This window comes from Canis lupus, chromosome 6, assembly GCF_048164855.1.
Source record: "Canis lupus baileyi chromosome 6, mCanLup2.hap1, whole genome shotgun sequence".
Lineage (NCBI taxonomy): Eukaryota > Metazoa > Chordata > Mammalia > Carnivora > Canidae > Canis > Canis lupus.
This window is the reverse complement of record NC_132843.1, coordinates 10,348,888-10,372,533: the sequence shown is the minus strand read 5'-3', so window position 1 is coordinate 10,372,533 and position 23,646 is coordinate 10,348,888. Positions and strand designations below refer to the sequence as shown.

Sequence of the window (23,646 nt, the reverse complement as noted above, 5' to 3'; positions counted from 1 at the left end):
AACATTAATTATATTCACCATGCTCTATATTATATCCCCATGACATTTATTTTCTAACTGGAAGTTTGTACATTGTGACCCTCGATACCCTGTTCACCTCTGGCAACCACCATTCTGCTCTCTGTCTATTAATGGGAAGTGATTTAGACCAAATTCTGCTTCCTAAGAGTGATTCTTCTGATCACTCACCTGTGTCTTCTTGTTTCTGATTTCTGAGTTTATTCTTCCTTTTTCATGAGAAATGGCCTATGTAGGCAACTTAAGGAAATTTCCCAGTCTACTTTCTTTCTTATTTCTTTTTTATTATTTTTAAAAAGATTTTATTTATTTTGAGAGAGAGAGCATGCACATGCACACACACACACACTAGGGGAGGGGCAAAGGAGAGGGAGAGAATCCTAAACAGATTCCATGCTGAGTGAGGAGCCTGATGTGGTGCTTGATCTTGCGACCCTGAGATCATGACCTGAGTGTAAACCAAAAGTCTAACACTTAACTGACTGAGCCACCAAGGTGCCCCCTCAGTCAGCTTTCTGTTCTTAGAGTTATAGGGCTCAGAGTTCTCTTTTCTTCTTAGATTGTCTCCTTGCCATTTAGTCTGAACTCCTATAGATCCTGTGTGAACTTTTAAAGTCATCTATGTATTATGTTATAACCCATTCCATTAGACAGAAGCAATAAGCATAAGACAGGGTCCTTCCTACTTGGCTCATGGGTCAGTTTACTGTGGAACAATATCTATCTTTAAGATTCTTAGACATTCCTCAGACACTATATTATGTATCACAGGCAATATGAAGAATGTCCTTATGGTTTTGGAAGTCTTTTAGTCTATATGAGATAGCCTGCACATCTTGCTTTAAATTCTGCTGAGATTTTTTACAAAGAAACTTACAGGTGCAACCCAGATCTCATCTTTTCCTGAGGTTACATTTTACTATAGATGTGGTCTTTGACCTGAAGCCAATTATTACTCTGAGAGTCTTTGTACAAGAAATACTTGGAATGATAAACAGTTGTATTTTCACTCTTGTCAAGCCCTGATTTCATTACATTCCTTCTAAATACTGTTTGTAAGCTGAACGTTCTTTAGCTTATCTCATGCCTCCCCTACCTCATCAAAAGAGCCAAGATAATTCAACTAGTACTTTCAACTCTGTCTGGAAATCACCACAGCTAAAATCACAAGTTCCTTGATGCCTTTTCTATTTTTCCACATTATCTCAAACAACTGTTTTTTGAATTTTCCATTATTATATAATGTGGGTTTCCTTTCCTCTGGCCTCCCATCATGGTTTCCATACTGTCTTTCAAGCCTTCATTAGTAATACCTTAAGGTCCTTCCAGTTTCTCCCTGCTACCTGCTAACAAAACCAATACCATACTTTTTTGCCACGGCAGACCCATTTCTAATATGAATTTCTGTTTTGGTTATCTCTTGTGGTATAATAAACAGCCCAAACCTTAGTGTCTTAATTTTTTTTCTATTTCTTCTGATTCAAGAGTTGACGGGGTAGTTTTTCTGTTAGTCTACTCAAGATCTGTTTTATTGCTGCAGTTAGGTGTGTTGAGGTTGGAATCTCCAAGAGGGCTTTATTCATGTGACTTGTGCTTCAGCAGGCTTAGATGGAATTCTGGAATCAGCTAGGATACTGCAAGGCCTGGGCCTCTTTTTCTATCAGCGTGGTTCCAGAGCTTCTCCCCTGCCACTTAGCTTTAACATGTGGCCTCATCATATAGGCTCTCTAGGAGGGAAAGATTTATTAATGGTGGCTCAGATTTCCTAAATCTCAAAGAGTTGAAGGGTTCAGGTCTTCTTAAACATTAGGTCTGGAGATGTCATATCACTCTACCACATCCCATTAGTTAAAGCAGATCATCTAGATTTAATGTGGCAGGGCACTGAACAGTGGTTTGAGAACAGGAAGGAATGGTCCCATCATTTTTGGGAATTAGCCACCACATGTTAATACAAACATATTACTTTTAGAAAATGATGGTCTCTGCATTAACCTAAAATGCTATTTTGTTCCATTGGTGGTATTCAATCCACTTTTGGAGAAACAGTGGTTTAGCTGTGCTATCATTGTGTCAAATACTTATCTAGAAATACCAAAATTGGTAATAAACATTTAGGGAAATTTAAGTAGTACAATGTACCATGAAATTATTTAACTGTGTTTTTAAAGATTTTATGGTTATTAATGAATTGCTTTCCCCCCCTTTTTGCTTAATGTGCTGCAGACACTTCATATTCTAGTCCAATAGTTTCCTGCAAGCAGTGCGATAAAAAATGGTTTAGGCAGACTGTCAAATCCTTCTTTAGAAGAGTTCAGAGGCACTCAATAATCTGAAGAGATAAGCAGGTGATACATATTGGTTAAGAATAGAGTAGAAAATATGTGTGACAATAATTTATTTATAACCAAATAATATGCTTTTTTGCATAGCTGCAAAATAGGTATGAAATTGCCTGAAGCCCATTTATTCTGCTGAAGTGAAATATCAATTTAAAATAAGCTTTACAAAAGACAACAAATATGCCAGGTAGTTAAAAGTTAATATTTGTAATATATCCTCAAAACACATTAAGTCTCACCCAAAGTGGATTTTCTTGTACACAGAAGTGCCAAGTAAGCTGCCATTGTTGTAAAATACAACTCGTCTGTTGATTCTATTGACAGTATTGGCTACAACATTTGAAGCCACATGACACATTAAAATGTTAATTTTATCAAGGCTTTTTTCCCCTTAAATCAAGTTATTCATAATATGATCCTTATTTAAATATTTAAACTTTTGCATAATTTTAAAGTATTTTGATTTGTCTTTTACATATTCTTTTCTCTCCTAAATGGCAAAAAATCCTTCTGAGATGCTTTTAACATCCAAGAAGGAAGTGAATTATTTCAGCACCTAACAACTCAGTTTGCAGCACTAACCCCAGGGCTATTGCTGGCCATAATCCATAGTAGTTGTGCCTTTCTTAAACATTTTCCTATTTCATGTCAGAGGATTGGCATAATACATACTAATTGCTAAAACAATAAACTTATCCACCAAGCACCAGAAAAAAATGATATACCCAACATACAATTCTATGTTAATGATGTGATTGTTACCCTAAGTATTGTGCAATGTACAACTTTTATGTACCCAGACAAATGCTTGACCAAATCAAATGCTAGTCCATTCATTCATTTCTTCACTCACAAATATTTATTTAACATGTATAATAAGTCAGGCACAATTCTAGGATTAGGGGTATTTGAATGCCCAGAACACAGCTTATACTGAAGGAGTCTAGTCTCGATGGGAGAAGTTTAACTGGTAATAGCTTATATCTGTATATAAAATAGGCAATTCTTCCCTCAACATTATCTTTCAGAAAAACTGTCATTTCATATTTTTGTCCTAACATACTCTACTGCATTACAGGACACTATCTCAATGACTCCATTTTGAAAGTTACTGCTTAGGGAAAGCTCAAACTATCGATAGTCTTCAGCTGCTTAGATAGGTCATCAGATGGAAGAAGTAAAAGTAGTTAAAGGAATTTAATATAAATTTGCTAATTATTCTTGGAGGTGTTATCTCAGGTTTCAAGTGCTGAATGTCATAAAAAAATCTATGTATAGAATCACTTTAACAAGCAATAGACTAAGTAGCTATCTGTGGAGAACATAAATATAAATACACAGGAAAAATTGACCAAAGCAAAGGAACTGCTAGTGTTATGCAAATGGGTCTCTGTGTCCGGAGTCAAATTTTCAGTTACAGTACCACACATGAGCAGAAAATTTGTATCTCAAACAACCACATTAGATCACTTACAGCTTGAGTAATATAGAAGGTATATTTTTAAAAAGGAATTACAGAATTAAATATTTTTAGAAACATATATGGAGGAAAATATCAGTATTTTCTTTTTAAAAGGTTAAATCATTTTTATAACTAAAACATTTCAGACATCCAGAAAAGTACAACAAAAACATAGACTATGTGCCTGCTACATAGCTCTAGCAAGGCACAGTGCCTTTTCTGAATAATTTGACATAGGTTAATCTATTATGTTCATATTTATTATGTAAAAAGAACAAAAGCGTTTTTCAATCTGTCCAAGTGTTTATGAAAAATTGTTATTTTCATAAAATTTTCCAGTGTGGGAAAATAGATAAGGCATCCAATAGTCATGTATTATTAACATGCATTCTTGGTACAGATTCAGGTCTTGTTTATCAGAGGAGTGGGCAAGGAACCACTGAAATTAGAGAGAATTTTCATTGACTTCAAGAAAATAGTGATTGGTGGTGGCAGGACATTGGTAGTAATCTACTAGTTAGCTATGGATGTTACCATGGTCACCAGTGCAGTACAGAAAATCATGAGTGGGAGCAAAAGAAAATGATGAGAACCAAGAATAGTTTCTTTATATAAAGTATGTATTTTTGAAAGATAATTATTTACTTGTAATTTTCTTATTGAAGTTTTCCTTTGTTTCAGACACTGGTCTTTTAAATGGCAAAGTCCCTCTTAATAGAAACATAAAAGATCTTGATGTAAGTATTATTAATAACTATTTCCAGTCTATCTTATTTTGCTCTTTTCTTTTGACAGTTTGAAAAGACCTTTAGTGTTTACAAAAAAAGATTAGAGCACATGGGCTGTCCTCTAGAAGACACAATCTTATAAATGGTTTGCCTCATCAATGTTATGTAATGTTTATTATGGTGGAAATTCAAATATTGTAATTTAGCTTTTGAAGAAATTATTTCAGCTGGCCATTCAGCTCTAATTTCAAATACTTCATTCATGTATAGATTGATAATAATCTGAAATGATATTGAAATTTTGAAATAAATGTCTATTATACATGTATGTCATGGTAGTCACAAGTATCCTAATGTATTTCGAGACATTGATAGGGACAATTTCACGTTTTTGTTTTGGGCATGATGTATGTATGCAATGGAAGATAAGGCCATAGAGTGGTGCCCCATTAAGAAAAACTGGAACATCAGTCAAGTTTCAATCAGAGGAAAAAAAAAAAAAAAGAGTAGGTAAGAAGGACAGAGGGAAGGAGGGAGGGAGGAGGTCAATGATGATGAGGAAGAGCATGAGAAAAAAGACAATAGATTTGTTACAGGAGATTGGCTTACACAACTGTGGAAGTCTCTGTGAGACTGCTGTGTCCTCATATGCTAGATCCTGAAGTTGATGTGGGAGGCAAAGTGGTATGGATGCAAATGGGGAGGACCAAAAGTAAGGTGGAATCCATGAGATGAGCCAGAATCCCACATGGATGGACTAAATGCATATCTTGTTTTCCCTAGCTTTGGTAATGAGGGTATCCTACAGAAGCCATACTTTGTCAAAGCTAAACATTACACATATGTGCATGAGTCAGACAGCTAAAGGAGGTTCCAGGGAAGGGCTCACTAATGAGGTGAGTCAGCAGATATGCAACAACATGTGTGAATTACAAAGTATTGCTCCTTATCTTATGTTTCCCAGGTAGCACGGGGATATCCCTTGTGGCCTACTCTTGTGCCTCAGTTGTCCTTTGCAGGCATAAGCAAGACGTTCTTCTCTTATTTTCTTAGCCTTCTGCAAATTATAATAGTTATAATGCATTGACTATTTGCCATGCAGCTGGTACATGGTTGTTTCATTTAATCTTTAATAATTTATTGTGAGATAAGGTTTATTAATAACCCAATTTTACAGATGAGAAAATGAAGGTTTAGAAAGACTAATTAATTTACATGAGGATGTAACACTAAAACTGTTGAGAGACTTGGTGTCTAGGATAATGCACATATTCTGAACCTCCAAACCATGCCCATTTTTATTACAGAACACATGTGAATATATTCTGATTATTTTTATCTATACATGTCTGATGTCTTTTCCAGCATGCTGGAAAAACTCCTTTAAGGAAAGAAAACATATTTTTTTCTACTCTAAAGGCACTTGGATCACCAGTTTTGCTTCTGCTTTTCTTTGTAAAAACAGAGAATAAAATCTCATTTTAAGACTTCAGTAAATTATAATCAAAAGCTTTTTTTTTTTGGCAGTGACTTTTAGGCAAATAATTATCAAAGCCTTAGGAAGTTTCCAGAAAATAGATTTTTTAATTGTATAAAAATTTCCTTAGTTTTTTTTTGGAGTGATAAACTACTGTCATGGTCTTATACATAAAATTCAGCAGCATCATATTTGATAATGACTGCCCCAGGGCTTATCAGCATAATCACCGGGAAGAAATGACTCTCTTGTCAGGCATCAGAGAAGTGCAATAAGGTCATTTCCCTTCACCCTGGAAACAATAAGAAAAAGAAAATAGATGTTTTGGTGATGATAAATGATAAAGAAATAAAATTAAAAGGAAATTAGAAAAAAAGGGGAAATATTAAATAAAGAAACAACAACAATAAACAGTGGTACCCATACTAAAAAAGGTGTCTTCACTATGAAAAAGGACCTTGCTGACAGCCTCCTGACCACAATAAGTACATTACTGGGAGAGATGTCACTAGACCTAATTTTAACATACAACATTTATTAGCACTGACTAAAGAAAAGTATTGAAAATAGGAAACTTTAAGAAAATAATTTGATGGGAAAGCAGAGGATTTTTATCATTGATTCTTGACTTCCACATTTAAAAGTATTAAATACCTGATACCAAATGCATTCTAAGCTTTTCTTAAGAGGCAGGCTTTCTGCTTGCTCTTGAACATATAATGATGAATGAGTCAAGGTCCCTCACCTTATGATGATGACAGTACAATAGGGACACATACAAAGAATGAGATGAATGCAAGTCAGGGTGAGAAGTGCAGCAATAGGATAAAGCACAGGAGGGGAACCAGACTGAGTGTTGAGGCTTCAGAGTAGCCTTTCTGGAGACTGTCACATATATGACATGAAGGATGGATGAAATTTAGCTAAAGAAAAGAACATAAGAATAGAGAAAAACAGCCCAACTCTAAAATGATAGGAGGTAAGAAAAAAATATGGCATGTTCTAGGAATAACAATCCCTACAAACTCAAAGGTTATATTTTAGAAATGTATTGTAAATGACAAATCAGGGTGGGCATAGGCAAAGTCTCACTAAAGTCCTAAAGCAAGTCAAATAAACAAAAAGAACATATCTATGCTTTAGAAGGCAGCTTCTTCCAAAGCCAAGCAGTAAATTGGAATTAAATCTCTATTCTAGCGTTTCTTGAATATTGTGTTTATCTGGAAGTATTTTTGAGTTGTTTCTCATAAGCCTATTTTCCCACATGCTTTATGTTCTGTACCTAACTGTTAAAGTTTTGAGCAAGTTTTGTGCTTAAAATCTCCTTTACTTCATTTTTGCATGTCATGGTTTATTGATATTTTTATAAGTTATCATATAACTTAAGCACCTAAATCTAGTCTTGTAATTAGATAATGAGACATAAAATTTACTGTGCTCTTCCTTTGATAATTACATATAGTTTTCAAAATGGGAAAAACAATGTTTTTTGTGTTATTTTTCTTTAAAAAGACTCAACAGGGATCCCTGGGTGGCTTAGCGGTTTAGTGCCTGCCTTTGGCCCAGGGCATGATCCTGGAGTCCCGGGATCAAATCCCGCATCAGGCTCCCTGCATGGAGCCTGCTTCTCCCTCTGCCTGTGTCTCTGCCTCTCTCTCTCTCTCTCTGTGTGTCTATCATGAATAAATAAATAAAATCTTTAAAAAAAAAAGACTCAACATAACTTTATAAATCATGTAATTAAACAACACACTAAAAATATTTGTCATATGCAAATATATAAAATCACATTAAAATCAAGAGAGGACACAAACCCAAACCATGATGAGATATCACCTTACACCTGTCAAAATGGCTAAAATAAAAAAGAAAATAAATAACAAGTATTGAAGAGAACGTGGAGAAAAAGGCCCGCTGTGTACTGTTGGTGGGAATGCAAATTCGTGCAGCCACTGTGAAAAACAGTATGGAGCTTCCTTAAGAATTAAAAATAGAAATATCAAAATATCAATAATCCCACTACTGGGTATTTACCCAAAGAAAATGGAAACACTAATTTAAAAACACACATGCACCCCTGTGATTAACTGCAGCATTTTTTACAATAGCTAGGGTAAGGAAGTAACCTAAGTCCATTGATAGACAAGTGGATAAGGAGGATGTGGTGTGCACATACAATGGAATATTACACAGCCGTAGAAAGATGGGATCTTACATTTGTGACGACATGGAAAAACCTAGAGGTGTTTATTCTAAATGAAATAAGTCAAACTGAGACAAATATCATATGATTTCACTCATATGTGAAACTGAAAAACAAATGAATAAACAAACAAAAAGCAGAATCAGACCTATAAATATAGAGAAAAAAATTGATGGTTGCCAGAAAAAAAATTGCTGGTTGCCAGATAGAGGGGAGTTTAGGAGTGGGCAAAATGGGGGAAAAGGAGTAGAAGATATGGCTTCCAGTTATGGAATAAATAAGCCATGAAAATAAAAGGCACAATATAGGGAATATAGTCAATGTTATTGCGATAGTGAAATATGGGGACCGATGACAGCTACACTTGTGGTGAGCATAGCATGAAGTATACAGATTTTTTTTTCTCTCATTAAACTTCTGTTTTAATGGGTCTCAAAATTCTGTGACAGATTTTTGGTCAAGTTGTTTCCATTTAAAAAGTACTGATTTTAAAAACTAATAAAACTGCCACACACGCACAAAAAAAAAAAAAAAAAAAAAGGTCTACAAAACATTCTCCTTTCCTTCTGAAGGTTTTACGATGCATTGTTATCATTAACCAGTCTTTTACTATTAAACTTAAATAGCCAATTGACACAAACAGTTCTGAGACCGTTCTTCCACCACTGATTAAGACTGGGGTGGCAGGTATTGGGGATAATATTCATTTAGCCTTCTGAGCTTCCTGGGCAGACTCAGTGACTTTGCCAGCTCCAGCTGCCTTCTTGTCCACTGCGTTGATGACACCCACAGCAACCGTCTGTCTCATGTCATGAACAGCAAAATGGCCCAGAGGAGGATAGTCAGAGACGCTCTCAACACACATAGGTTTGCCAGGAACCATATCAACAATGGCAGCATCCCCAGATTTCAAGAACTTGGGACCATCTTCCAGCTTCTTTCCAGAACGACGATCTATCTTTTCCTTCAGCTCAGCAAACTTGCAAGCAATGTGAGCTGTGTGACAATCCAGCACAGGGGCATATCCAGCACTGATTTGGCCTGGATGGTTCAGGATAATCACCTGAGCTGTGAAGCCAGCTGCTTCCACTGGTGGGTCATTTTTGCTGTCACCAGCCACGTTGCTACGACGAACATCTTTGACAGATACATTCTTGACATTGAAGCCCACATTGTCCCCAGGAAGAGCCTCACTCAAAGCTTCCTGGGACATTTCAACAGACTTTACTTCAGTTGTAACATTGACTGGAGCAAAGGTGACCACCATGCCAGGCTTAAGAACACCAGCCTCCACTCGGCCCACTGGGACAGTACCAATACCACAAATTTTGTGGACGTCCTGGAGAGGCAGACGCAAGGGCTTATCAGTTGGACAAGTTGGTGGCAGAATGCAATCCAGAGCTTTAAGCAGTGTGGTTCCACTGGCATTCCCATCTTTACGGGTGACTTTCCATCCCTTGAACCAAGGCAAGTTAGCACTTGGCTCAGCATGTTGTCACCATTCCAACCAGAAATTGGCACAAATGCTACTATGTTGGGGTTGTAGCCAATTTTCTTAATGTAGGTGCTGACTTCCTTAACGATTTCCTCGTATCTCTTCTGGCTGTAGGGTGGTTCAGTGGAATCCATTTTGTTAACACCAACAATTAGTTGTTTTACACCCAGTGTGTAAGCCAGAAGGGCATGCTCAGGGGTCTCCCGTTCTTGGAGATACCTGCTTCAAATTCACCAACACCAGCAGCAATCAGGACAGCAGAGTCTGCCTGAGATGTGCCTGTAATCATTTTTTTTGATAAAGTCTCTGTGTCCTGGGGCATCAATGATGGTCACATAATACTTGCTGGTCTCAAATTTCCACAGGGAGATATCAATGGTGATACCACGTTTATGTTCAGCTTTCAGTTTATCCAAGACCCAGGCATACTTGAAGAGCCTTTTCCCACCTCAGCAGCCTCCTTCTCAAATTTTTTGATTGTTCTTTTGTCGATCCCACTACATTTGTAGATCAGATGGCCAGTAGTGGTAGAAGACTTGCCTGAATCTATGTGTCCAATGATGATGATGTTGATGTGAGTCTTTTCCTTTTCCATTTTGGTTTAGGTTTAGCGGCGGTTTTCACGACACCTGTGTTCTGGAAGCAAACCCGTTGTGAAAAAGTGAAGTATACAGATGTTGAACTATTTTGTTCACCTGAAATTAATGTAATATTATGTATCAATTATACTCAAATTAAAAAAAATAAAAATCAAGAGAGGACCACTGCACAGTATGGTTATTAGAGCATATAATAAAGTGAATGTCAAAGGATAAAAACAGATGAGGTTGAGAGATAACTCTAAAGCCTTTCCATATTCAATTAAACAGCCTGGGAATTATACTGAAAGGAATAATTAATAGCTAAAAATATTCAGTTAGGTTAATGTCATGAAATTTTACCTGGTGACCTTGAGGTTTGTAGGTTAGAAGTGAATGTGATTGAACACAAGAAAAACAGTGGATTTTGATGATAATGATAATAGATTGGAAAAAACCTCGGGAGATATTGATAAGCAATTCCTGTAGAGATAAGAGAAGTAGATGTATTTGAGATATATTTAAATAGGACCATCAACAAAACCAAGTGATTCATTGTGGAATGTGAAAGAGAAAGAGTAAATGGTGGTGCTCAAGTTACTCACCTTGAACAACTAAGTGTATTAAGAAGTCATATACAGAGAATGTAACAAGAAAGGAGCACAACAGTTGAACACCTACTATGTGGTAGGAACTGTGATGTAATTGCTTTCCATGCATTATCTTAATCAATTTTCCCAATAACTCAAATAACGAAAATAAGCCTCAGAGAGTTTATTTTAAAAATATATCAATAAATAAATAAATAAATAAATAAATAAATAAAAATAAATAAAAATAAAAATATATCCAGTGTGGCATAGTTGAAAAATTGGGAAAGTGAGAGCCAAACACAAAAGCTCAGCCTATTTTTTTTTAAACCAGATTTCTGTATTTTGAGTTTGAGACCCCAATACAATTCAAAATGGAAACCTCAAAGGAAATGAGCTATCCCAATCTTTGAACTTAGGAGAAAGGCTATATAATTTATAAATATGGAGTCATGGGAATGTATGTTTCTGTCCATAGAGAGTGAGAAGATACAGATTCCACCCATGTCACAGATTTGTGGCATGCACATAGAGAAAGGAGGCTTTGCAAAGAAGACAGAGAAAAAGCAGCCATGAAAAGGAATTAAAGAAGACATAGCAGTGTTCCATAGAAGCTAAGGAAATAAACATGTTTCTTTTTTTTTCTAGAGAGAGAGAGTGAGGGAATGAGCAAGGGGGTGGGCAGAGAGAGAGGGAGAAGTTCTAAAGCGGAGCTCAATCTCCTTATCCTGAGATCACAACCTGAGCCAAAGAGTCAGATGTTTAACCAACTGAGCCACACAGGTGCCCTGGAAATAGAAATTTTTCTACAGGAATTCTTCATCAGTGTCAAACGCTGTGTTAAGATCAAGTTAAATAATGATGCAAAGGTGGCCATGGAATAGAGCAATATGAAGATTATTTTTAACATTGACAATAGTCCTCAGTAGAGTGCTGAGAGTAGAAGCCAGCTTAAATTGCTTTCCTTTGATGAAACAAAGGAAAATGAGAAAGTAGAGAGAGCCAACTGTTTAAGAAGTATGACAGTGAGGGGGAGGAGAAATAAAAGGGCATATTGGTGCTAGGAAGGCTATTTGCAATTATTAGAGACACTTAAATATGTTTAAATGCTGTCATAAAAGAGCCACACAGACGGCTTACTGCAGAGGGAATGTAAAAGGTCAGGCTTTGATTCATAGTATTTATTTCACAGTAACAAGGTAATGTTTTCTGCTCATTTACCAAACCAAGTCATTAGGGAGATGCAATATATACATGCTGATAACTGACATTTTGTGAAGACGTGAATATTTTGCATCTTCTTTTCTCCTGGGTAGCATTGTCACTAAAGTTAAAAAGACTCAACTACGAGCTATGTTAAACAGAAAATATAAGTAGGGCTCTCTGTTGATATGAGCTTATATAGGCCATGAGGTTTTTGCAACAATTATAAACCATCATGTGTGGCCATGGTCAATCACTATTCATCACCACTAAGATATGGAAAAAATAGAACAGGAGAATAAAACATGGACTGGGCTGTGTGGTTTTCCTCCTTTTTCTTGTAGTATCCACTGGCAATTCACAGAATTATGAAATTAGTGGAAATGCATTGAGACTCATTTCACATTATAATACCTCTACTCCTGAAATATTAGCTTTGGGCAGCGACAGTATAGTATTGGTATCCCCCACTTTTTCAAAGTTTGTTCTATGCCACTTGGCTTTCATGGAAGACTTATATGAGTACCAGCTTTCATTAACTGAAAGAAATGTGAAGAGGATTTATTTTTATGAAAAAAGGTGAACAGTGAAAACAGTCTTCAGCATTTGTTTTCCAGCAAGCTATTACAGATGCAGAGTGTATCTTGAACAGTGGGGGTGGCACTGCCAGGCTCATTCCCCAGAAACTACACTTGTCATCTCAGCATCCAGGCACCATAGCTTTGAATGGTATCATGAGCAACTATCCTTTATCTTGATTTATTTTATGCATTCACTAACAAGATGTGTCCTAAGGTAACAGAAAAGCCTAAGAGGGGTTATGTTTTGGGTGTGGGAATGCTCAAAATTTTTTCCATGTAAATTAAAATTAATAGAAATTATTTCCTTGCTTTGCCACTTCAGCTTACACAAGGTTCCATAGGAATCATCTATTTTCAGATAGTGGGGAAAACTATATTATTATATCAAGTAGTGGATTATTTATAACAAATATTGCTTTTATGATCTTACAAATATTCTATATTTTGAACCTATTCACAATCCTTTATTTTTATTCTTCCGGTAACCACCAAACTAGAAGAAAGTTTATATATATTGGCCTTTTCTGGTTTTAAATGTAACTCATGCTCATTACAGAGGCATAAATGATAAACATTTAAATAGAAAATGAAATATTAGTCATTTATTCTACCAACATATAGACACTATTTCAATTATGATTTTATTTCCTTTAGATTTAGTTTTTTAAAAAGACTAATTTACTTATTTTTAGGTGGGAGGCAGGGACAGAGAGAGACAATACTAAGTAGACACCATGGTAAGTCCAGAGATCATGACCTGAGCTGAAACCAAGAGTTGGTGGTCAACCTATTACACCACCTAGGTGCCCCATATTCTGTTTTGTATATAAAATTTTTCCTAGGTAATGCTTTCATAAAATGCACCAAAATCATCTTTTTATTCTATTTAAAAAGTAACATCATTTTATTATCTTCCTAAATGACAGCATTATTTAAAAACATGACTTTAGGGGCACCTGCATGGGTCAGTCAGTTAAGTGTCAGACTCCTGATTTTGACTCAGGACATGATCTCAGAATCATGGGATCAAGCTGCACATCCAGCTGCTTGTCTGTTTTAAGATTCTCTTTCTCCCTGTCCTTCTGCCCCTGCCCCCACCCTCTACCCCTGCTTGTGCACTCACATGCACAAGCTTTCTCTAAAAAAAAAAATAATAATAATAACATGACTTTAGTAGCAGTATAATATCCAATAATATAAGCATATAAAAATAAAATATTCAATAATACAAATTGCTTAACCGTTGTAATATTCTTGGACAGTCAAGGGTATTGTAAACAATTCTGGGGGATCCCTGGGTGGCGCAGCAGTTTAGCGCCTGCCTTTGGCCCAGGGCGCCATCCTGGAGACCCGGGATCGAGTCCCACGTTGGGCTCCCGGTGCATGGAGCCTGCTTCTCCCTCTGCCTATGTCTCTGCCTCTCTCTCTCTCTCTCTGACTATCATAAATAAATTTAAAAAAAAAAAAAAAACAATTCTGGGATCAAGATCTTTGTACCTACTTTCCTGTTTTGTTTTCTCCACCTAGGATAGGAATTATCAAATAGTATATTATATATGATAGAATTAGCTTTATCAAAGTCTAGCCATTTATTTATTTATTTATTTTATTTTTTTTTTTTTTTATGATAGTCATACAGAGAGAGAGAGAGAGACAGAGACATAGGCAGAGGGAGAAGCAGGCTCCATGCACCGGGAGCCTGACGTGGGATTCGATCCCGGATCTCCAGGATCACGCCCTGGGCCAAAGGCAGGCGCCAAACCACTGTGCCACCCAGGGATCCCAAAGTCTAGCCATTTAAATTCTTGGCAACATTATATGAGAATGCTAATTTCAGTGGTTTTAGTTTTACAAGGCAATTTTGAGATTTGATTCCACATTTTGTTTTAATCTTTGCTTATTTGAATGAGAAATGTCATTGTTTTAATTTATACTTCCTTGTCTATGATGACTTAAAAAATGATTACCATGCAAGATAGTCTAGTGGTTAAGATCATGGGATGTAAAGTCAGACAGATTAGGTTTAAACTTTAGAAGTTGCACTCATTTAGGGATATTCCTTTAGCCAGTAACTTAAGTTCTATAAGCATGTTTTTTCAATAATAATAATAATAGCTAGCATTTATTAAATGTCAGGCACTTTTCTAAGAGCACTTTATAAATTAATTCAGATGATCTCAACAACTCCATAGAAAAAAAGGTATTATTATTATTATTACTCCACAATCTCTGCTGTTAACAATTATATAATGCTGACCCACAATGTTGTTGGAAGCCTTTACATATGATGCTGTATATGTGAAAAACATTTGAGCACTATACTGGAAACAAAGAGAGGATACAATAATTAGTTGCCAAAAACATAGTTCTTTTTTCCCTCCTGTAAATTGACTATGTACTTTATTTGTTATTTGCTGGTGTTTCTGAAATTTTTTCAAAGTATATATATATATATATATATATATATATATATATATATATATTTTTTTTTTTTTTTTAATTATGTTACAAGCCGTTTGTTTCTTATTTGTTGCCAACTCCCCCCTACCCCAAACCCTATTTAAAGCTAAAACAATCAAGTTTTTGATGTCCCTCAAAAACATGAATGATTAAACACAGGAAATTTATTTTTTTTTAATTTTTGATTTTTAATTTTTATTTTTTTTAAACACAGGAAATTTAGATGAAAGTCCAGTAAGGGCACAGAAACAGTTTGCTTTTAATTGCTTTGCTTCATTGCAATAGGCAGTGTTTCTATCCAGCATGGAACAGAGAACAGAAAGCAGCTCTGAGCAGTGACACATGGTAAGAAAAGCAGCTTCCCTACCTTCTGGAATCAATTCTACACTTTGTCTTTGTTATGAATTTTTAGACTGTTAGGCATACATATTCAAAGATAATAAGATAAGTTGAATAAATTGCAGTTGACCTGAATAATGACTTAGATTTGCATAAAGGGAAGGAAATAGAAAATATATTCTTGGGAAGGGAATAATGAGAGTAAAGTCAGAGCAATGGTAAGATGCCTGATAAGAGTTTAGCAAGGGACATTTGGGTACCTATAGTAGCAGGCAGTTGATAGGTACTGTGGACACAAAGATAAATATGATACAATCCCTATCCTCAGGTTTAGTGTATGGGGAAAATAAGTGTACCTACTATAGTATGAAGTAGCACAAAAATTAAGGTTGAAAATTAATTAGGTTAAGGAGCAAAATGAAAGATCATTTATATTTTGCAAAAAGGCAGGATTAGGAAAGAATTCACATGTTTTGTAAAAGTGATGAATTGTGCCATCAATGGCAAATAGCAGTTGGTTATCTGAGCAAAGATCAGTAGGGACAGCATGAAGGCTAAGGGAACTATACACGCAAAAGCATGAAGGTGAGAAACAGCATGGAATATTAGTATTCTGTGATTGTGCAAAAAGTATCATTACAAACTTAGCAGCCTGAAACACCTCATTTATTATAGCTCATAATTTTGGTGTGAGAGAAATCTGGGGACAGTTTCATTGGGTTTTCTGCTTCAGAATCTTAGTTCTACAATCCATTTGTCAGTAATGACTGTAGTTTCATCAGAAGTTCGATTGGGCAAAGATCCACATCCAAACTCATTCAAGTTTGTTTGCAAAATTAATTCAGTTCTCATCATAGAACCATTTCCTGGCTAGCAGTTGGCTGAAGGTTGCCTTCAGTTCCTAGAAGTCTACTCAGTTTTTTGGCATATGGGCTCCCCCAATAAAGTGCTTACTTTATTAAGCCAGCAAGAGAGTCTCCTCACAAGATGTGTGTTAAATTTCCACATGATGTGATCATATATCTATAATCTCGTGTATTTGAAGAGTACCTGTGTTATGGCCAAAATGCCATAATATATATGTAAGGTGGAAAGATTTAAATTTGGATAAACTGGAGGTGGAAGTATGAGACAAAACATAAAAAGCATAAGGAAATTGAGCTTTATGTTTAAGTAATACGGACCTATTGAAGGGCCTAAAGAATTATATTAATATATACTACCATATAAAATGTATAATATATGTAATCTATATATTAATATGCTCATATTGTGTTTTAGATAGTTCACTCCAGCAGGTCCTAGAAGGATACATTTGAAAATCATGAGATTAGTAGGAGAATTATTCATATATATAGTATAAGGAAATCAGTCCCTTCACACAATCATATTAAGCTCTCTGACAATAAATAAATATAAATTGTCCACTTATGAAATAGCCAGTAGAAATTTTATCTTTTGCCTCTAATGTGAAATTGACTCTTTTCTTGGAGATATTTGTCCCATCCTCCTACCAAAATTCTGCTTTTAGGTGGGTTAGCAGTTCTCTTGAAAATATCTATCAAGTAACAATTCTTACAATTTCCTTCATTGTGATATGATGCTGTATATGTGAAATAGAAAGAAAGCTGGAAAAGTTTTACTTACCTTAGAAATACAGGGTATAAGATGTGTTTAATACCTGATATGATAAACATGGTGACAATAGAAATAAAGAGTAGAAAGTAAACTTAATGCAGAAAGAAGAAATGATAGGGTATAATGACAAAATGGAAATAAAGGATTTAATTTGAAAAATGTTAAAGATGAAGTCTAACTTTGATTTTAATATTTTGTGTTTCTATGACTCCATAAAGCTAGGCTGGAGCTTGAAACAATTCATGAAATATGAAAGCAAGACAAAGTCAAAATGAGACCAAATGTAAAGTCAAGAACCCTACAAACTGCTTTTCTTTTCTTTCTGCCCAAGTACCTTCTTCAACAACGTGGACAAAAATTTACTAGTCTTACAATTAGCAAAGTGTAAGAGGTCCCTCTTCAAACTGCAAATTACTGCCCAAAACGTATTCCAATATCTTCTTAAATTAAGAAATACGAGCTTTAAAATAAAATTGTTTACATTTCCAATAAAGGTAGATTAGAATCTTGCTACTGAATCCTTCTACTGAGAGCAACAATAATTGCTGGGAATTAAAAGCATAAGTGTTAATCACAAAGCTAATGAGGCAGAAAGTATTTACTGTGTAAAGTTCCCAGAGAGAAGGGAAGAACCGACATTTTATCTAGCTTCTAATCTGTCCATTTGTCAAATCACAATGAGAAACTGTAAACTGAGCATGGATTCCAAAGTATTAATAGTTTGATATATAAAAGTTGAAGTTTAGAGCTCAGGAAGGGGAAAGGTTTTTCACAAGAATGCCTGAGGAGCTGGCTAAACATCAGAAAAAAGGAGTAAATTATAGATAAATCTGGTTTCCACAAAGGCTAAAGTATACTATGAAGTTAACTCAATCTCTGATTGTGTGAAAGTGATCTGCCCTTAGATAACTGCTTTCTAGAATTAAAAGCAAATTCTTTCTGGAGGAAGATAACATTAGCCAGAGCCAAAAATTGTCTTTACACTTGTTTGTATACAATGAGCAGCATTCAGTCAAACATTACCAGATACATCAGAGAATAAGACCAAATGATTTAAAAAGAGGAAGGAGGGAGAGAAGGAGAAAGGGGAGGGTAGGGAAGTAGAGAGAGAGAGAAATAGATCTACAGAAGACCCAGAGCTTATAGTTATCAAAAACATAGTTATTAGTCACATAAATATCACAAGTGTAATTAGTATATTCAGAAATTAGATAAGATGAGGGTTTTAGAAAAGAACAAGAAGCTATAAAAAAGAACCAAATGGAAGTTCTAACTCAAAATACAAAAATTGGCCATAAAAATTCAACTACTATGTTCAGTAGTATATTAGATATAGTTGAAGAAAGAATTAGTAGAATGGAAAATATGCCAGAATAACACATCCAAAGTTTATATGAGACTTATGTAACATAATGAAAAGTCCTAATACAGATGTAATTGGATTCCACAAAATAGAGCACAGAAAGAATGGAACAGAAGTAGATTTTGAACAGATAACAGGTGAACATTTTCCGAAATTGATAAAAGGTATATTAAAAAATTAAAATGTATGCCAAACATGATGAAAACTAAGAAAATTACAACTATGTACGGAGCTACACTGTTGAAAACCAAGACAACCTGTTAACAAGAGGTTAAAAACATTTTGCTTTCAAAGAAGCGAAAATTAAACCAATAACTGATTTATCAACTACCAAAAAAAAAAAAAAAATGAGACCAGAAAACAACTGAATTACACCTTCAAATGCTGAAAAACAAGTAAAAACCTTCTAACTTAAAATTTAACCCAGGAAAATCACCATTAAAAATGAAGGAAAAAGAAAGACATCTTTATGCAAAGTAAAGCTGTAAGAATGTATCAACAGCAGGCCCACTATAAGGAAATATATAGAAATATTTTTTCAAGGCAGAAGGAAAATGACCCCAGATGCAAGTATGGAGAGGTGAAAAGGAGAAAAGAGCAACTGAAAGAGTAAATACATGGAGAAAAGAGAACATTTGTGCACTGTTGGTAGGAATTTAAAATGGCATATCAATTTGGAAAACAATATTGAGATTCCTCGCAAAAGTAAAACAGAGTTTCCACATGATCTAGCAATATCATTTCTGGTTGTATATCCAAATGAATCAGGATCTTGAAGAGATATCTGCACACTCATGTTCACTGCAGCATTATTCACAATTACCAAGATATAGAAACAATCTAAATATCCATAGAAAGATAAATAGATAAGCAAAATGAATTACATACCTAAAATGAAGCATCACACAGTCTTTAAGAAGAAGGGAATTCTAACATTTGCAATAACATGGATAAAACTTGAAGACATTATGCTAAGTGAAATAAGCCAGTCTAAGAAAGACAAATACTATATGATTCCACTTATGACAAGTATCTATATTATACTTAAAGAAACAAAAAATAGAATGGCCATTTCCATGGCCCAAAGAGAGGGGGAAATGGGGAGTTGTTTAATGGTATAAGCCTTCAATTATTTAAAATGAATAAACACTAGAAATACATTGTACAAAACAGTGTCTACAAACAATGCAGTATGATATACTTAAAAAATTTGTTAAGAGAGTGGATCTTAGGTTAAGTGCTCTTATCTCCCTCTCCATACACATACATAAAAGAGAAACACAAAAAAAAACTTTTAGAGGTGATGGGTATGTTTGTTACCTTGACTGTGTGATCGTATCATGAGTGTATTGATAAGTACAAACTTCTTAATTTGTACACATTAAATGTGTGGAATTTTTTGTATATCAATTATACCTCAATGAAGCTGTTAAAAATAACACCCCTGACACTTCAAACTTCTTTTTTGATAACTTCTTCACAAATCTCCACTGAAATTAGATGTTAATACTGATGTGAACAGCAAAAGAATAAAGCTTATAGAATATAACATAAGGGAATATCTTTGCAAACAAGGAATAGTCAAAATTTCCTTTAACAAGACAGAAAAATCACTGACTCTAAGAGAAAAGGTTGGTAATTTGTACTGATCTAAAATTAGATATAATCAAAAGAGAACTTTATAAAAGTGACAAGGCAAGATACTAAGTGGGAGAAGATATTCGATATATGTAAAACCCACAAAAGACTTGTATCTTGAAAATTAACAGAACTAAAAACCAATAAAACAAAGAGGTAATAGTTTTTAGAAAGCAGGGGGAACCTGAATAGTCATTCACAAAGGATTATATCCAAATAGCCAATAAACATGAAGAGTTGTGAAATTTCATTAGTTATTAGGGAATTGCTAATTTGAACCACAATAGTGAGGTAGAAAAAACTGACATCACTAGTATTTCCTTGGGCAAAAGAGCTAGGTATTAAAACAATATTTTCTATTTATATAAATTTCCAAAACGTTCTGATGTTGGAAGCCATGTTAGTTGTTACATTTGGGAAGGAGATAGGGAGATATAGTTAGAACAGTATACAAAAGAGAACTCTAAGATTATAGCATTGTTCTATTTCTTAACATGTTGATGGTTATACTAAGATTTTCATTTTGTTATAATTCATCAACTTGTACACATGCCACTTGGGCTTTTTCTTTAGGCAATATATATTTTAATAAAAATATTTGAAAGGAAACAATTTGTTCTTATATAAATAGAAATTTAGTCAGTATAAAAAAACAGAATGTTTGAAAAAAAAATTATAAAGTATGGAATGTGTGACTAAACTATTTCCTAACTGGTAAAATGTAACACTAGACATGACCGGCCGGATTTATATCATCTGTATTTCTCTGTTATGAGAAATATGAATCTTATTCCACTAAGAAGGAAGATAACCTATACCCCACTTCTCTAACTCCTGAAGATTATTATATTATTGTCAGTACTATATGCATATTTATAACATTTATATTCCATTTTTTATATTCCATTTTTAATCAGTGTTCACAGTTGTTAGCTCTTGCTTCATATGAAAATGATTCAATGCTAATATTTTATTGTGGCTTTACCAGTCAATATGAAGGTTGATTGGCATTTAATCTCAACAGGTATTTTTCAAGAAGTATATTCACAGATGCTGCAAGGTCTTAATTATTGAATGTTTAAGAATATGTGGGGGTTTTTTAGATTTTATTTATTTATTCATGAGAGACACACAGAGAGAGGCAGGGACATAGGCAGAGGGAGAACCAGGCTCCATGCAGAGAGCTTGATGTGGGACTCCATCCCGGGACTCCAGGATCACTCCCTGGACTGAAGGCAGGCACTAAACCACTGAGCCACTGGGACATATTCTGGTGTCCCAGAATATGGGTTTTTTTGTTTGTTTGTTTGTTTGTTTGTTTGTTTGTTTTAATCTGTTTCTTGAATAGCAACATGGTGGGTAAGACTGTCTTTCATTAGAATTTTAAGTATCTATTATCTCATCTTTGAATACAGCAGTGAAGAAGTATAAGACCAACCTAATATTTTGTTCAGATGTCCATATAACTACATTTTAATCCTTAAAGTCCAGTAGCTTTACTAAGTTATCTGATGTTCATCATTCTCTATTGTTGAAACTTTTATTCTCTCTTTCTTTTATATCAAGGAAGTTTTGCTCTATGTATTTAAAATATATTTCTCTTTCTTTTGTTCTAGAATACCAGATGTCAATTATGCTTTATCCATAGCATTATTTTTCTCTTAACTTTTTAAGCATTATGCTCTTTTCCATTCCATTTTTTGAATTTCTCAAGCCTGTCCTTCAGATCTGTTTTCAATGCTCTGTAATCTCTTTTTTATTGCTTTTGATGTATTATGCTTTTCTATAATAATTAAATTTTATCTGTTTCTTTTAAAAGAGCTCTTCCAACCCATAAAAAATATATTAAGCAACACATCATACATAAAATAACAGCATAACATGTAAATGCACAATATAAATAATAATGATGATAATAAAACAACCAAGTACAATCATCTCACTTGAAAAATAGAACCAAACAAACCTTTGGAGAACCTTGTGGACTGCTCTTTTCTCATTCCTCTAAGTAGATAACCTAATTCATTCACTTGTCTTTGAATTTTAAATTTTAGTGTTTTAAAATGCATCAATTTATTTATTATTACTTATACATTTTGGGGTCTTACTTTAGGGCCTCTCTATTACTCTGAGGTCAATTAATGCCATGAACAAATGCTATTATCTGAAGAATATCCAGAAGATTAGGTTGTCTTCAGTCTTTATTGAGACAGAGAGCTGTAGTCAGTGAGGCGAAACATAGTCCTGCAGCAAGACAATGAATACATATTGTCTATTTCAAGAGAATACAAACTTCTGATTCTCCTTCTGGTGAAATTTAAAACAATACATTTACCATGTTAATAGCCAGGCATGAATTTCAGAGTCTGTTGTTGATCTGATGAGACATTAGGCCTGTACAACATCTGTCATTATAATCCAACTTTGTTAAATTTCTGGTAGTACATTATCCAGTATAAACTTGGTGGTTTTTCAAGGGCCAGGCTAGTTAATCATATGGGAATATTGTTTATTTAATAAAACACACAATGATAAGAAAGCAATATACGTTACACAACTTATACATAAATATACTGTTAGTTCACTATATATAATACAGTATATAGTTAGTATAAGCTATCTGTGTAAAATTTATAGAAATATAAATATACGCTGATATAGTATAAATAATTATACATTTCTCATTTTTATTTGACTAAAAATATTTTCAGCTTTTTTGAAATATAACTGACTATAACATTGTATAAGTTTAAGGCAAAAAGTTTGTTGATTTGATATACTTTTATTGTAACATGATTACCACCATGGTGTTAGCTAATACCTCTATCACATCACACAATTACATTTCTTTTTTCTGGTGAGAACACGTAAGATTTACTCTCTTAACAACTTTCAAGTATGTAATACATTATTTTCTTTTAAGATTTTATTTATTTGTTCACGAGAGACACACAGAGAGAGAGAGAGAGAGGCAGAGACATAGGCAGAGGGAGAAGCAGGCTCCATGCAGGGAGCCCGATGTGGGACTCAATCCTGGGACTCCAGATCACACCCTGGGCTGAAGGCAGATGCTAAACTGTTGGATCTACCCAGGGATCCCCTGTAATACATTATTGATAAATATAACCAAAGTGTTGTGCTTAGATACCCAGAAATCATTTATCTTCTAATTGGAAGTCTGTACCCTTTAACCAACATTTCTCATTTCCCCAATCCCCTAATCCCTGGAAATCACCATTCTACTTTCTATTTCATCTCACATTTAAGTGAGATTATTCAGTATTTGTCTTTTTCTGATTTATTTCACTTAGCATAGTGCCTCCAAAATCTATCCATGTTGCAGCAAATGGAGAAATTCTTTTCTAATTACTGGATAATATTGCACACACACACACACACATTATATATCCATTCATTCTATACATCTATCGATCAACACTTAGGTTGTTCTATGTCTTGGCTGAAAAATTGCATATATATATATTTATATATATCCACTCATTCTATTGAATATAGATTGATATATCCATT

General features: G+C 34.5%; 1 long non-coding RNA gene across 2 annotated transcripts in view; it reads left to right on the top strand.

Annotated features, from left to right (window-relative positions):
- The window catches only part of LOC140634642 (uncharacterized), a 149,486-nt gene that overhangs the window by 43,348 nt on the left and 82,492 nt on the right, over window positions 1–23,646 (top strand). For both annotated transcript variants that reach the window (XR_012032048.1, XR_012032047.1), the window contains exons 2-3: window positions 4,504–4,559; window positions 15,423–15,482. This is a non-coding gene — a long non-coding RNA (uncharacterized lncRNA). The remainder of the gene's footprint in view (window positions 1–4,503; window positions 4,560–15,422; window positions 15,483–23,646) is intronic.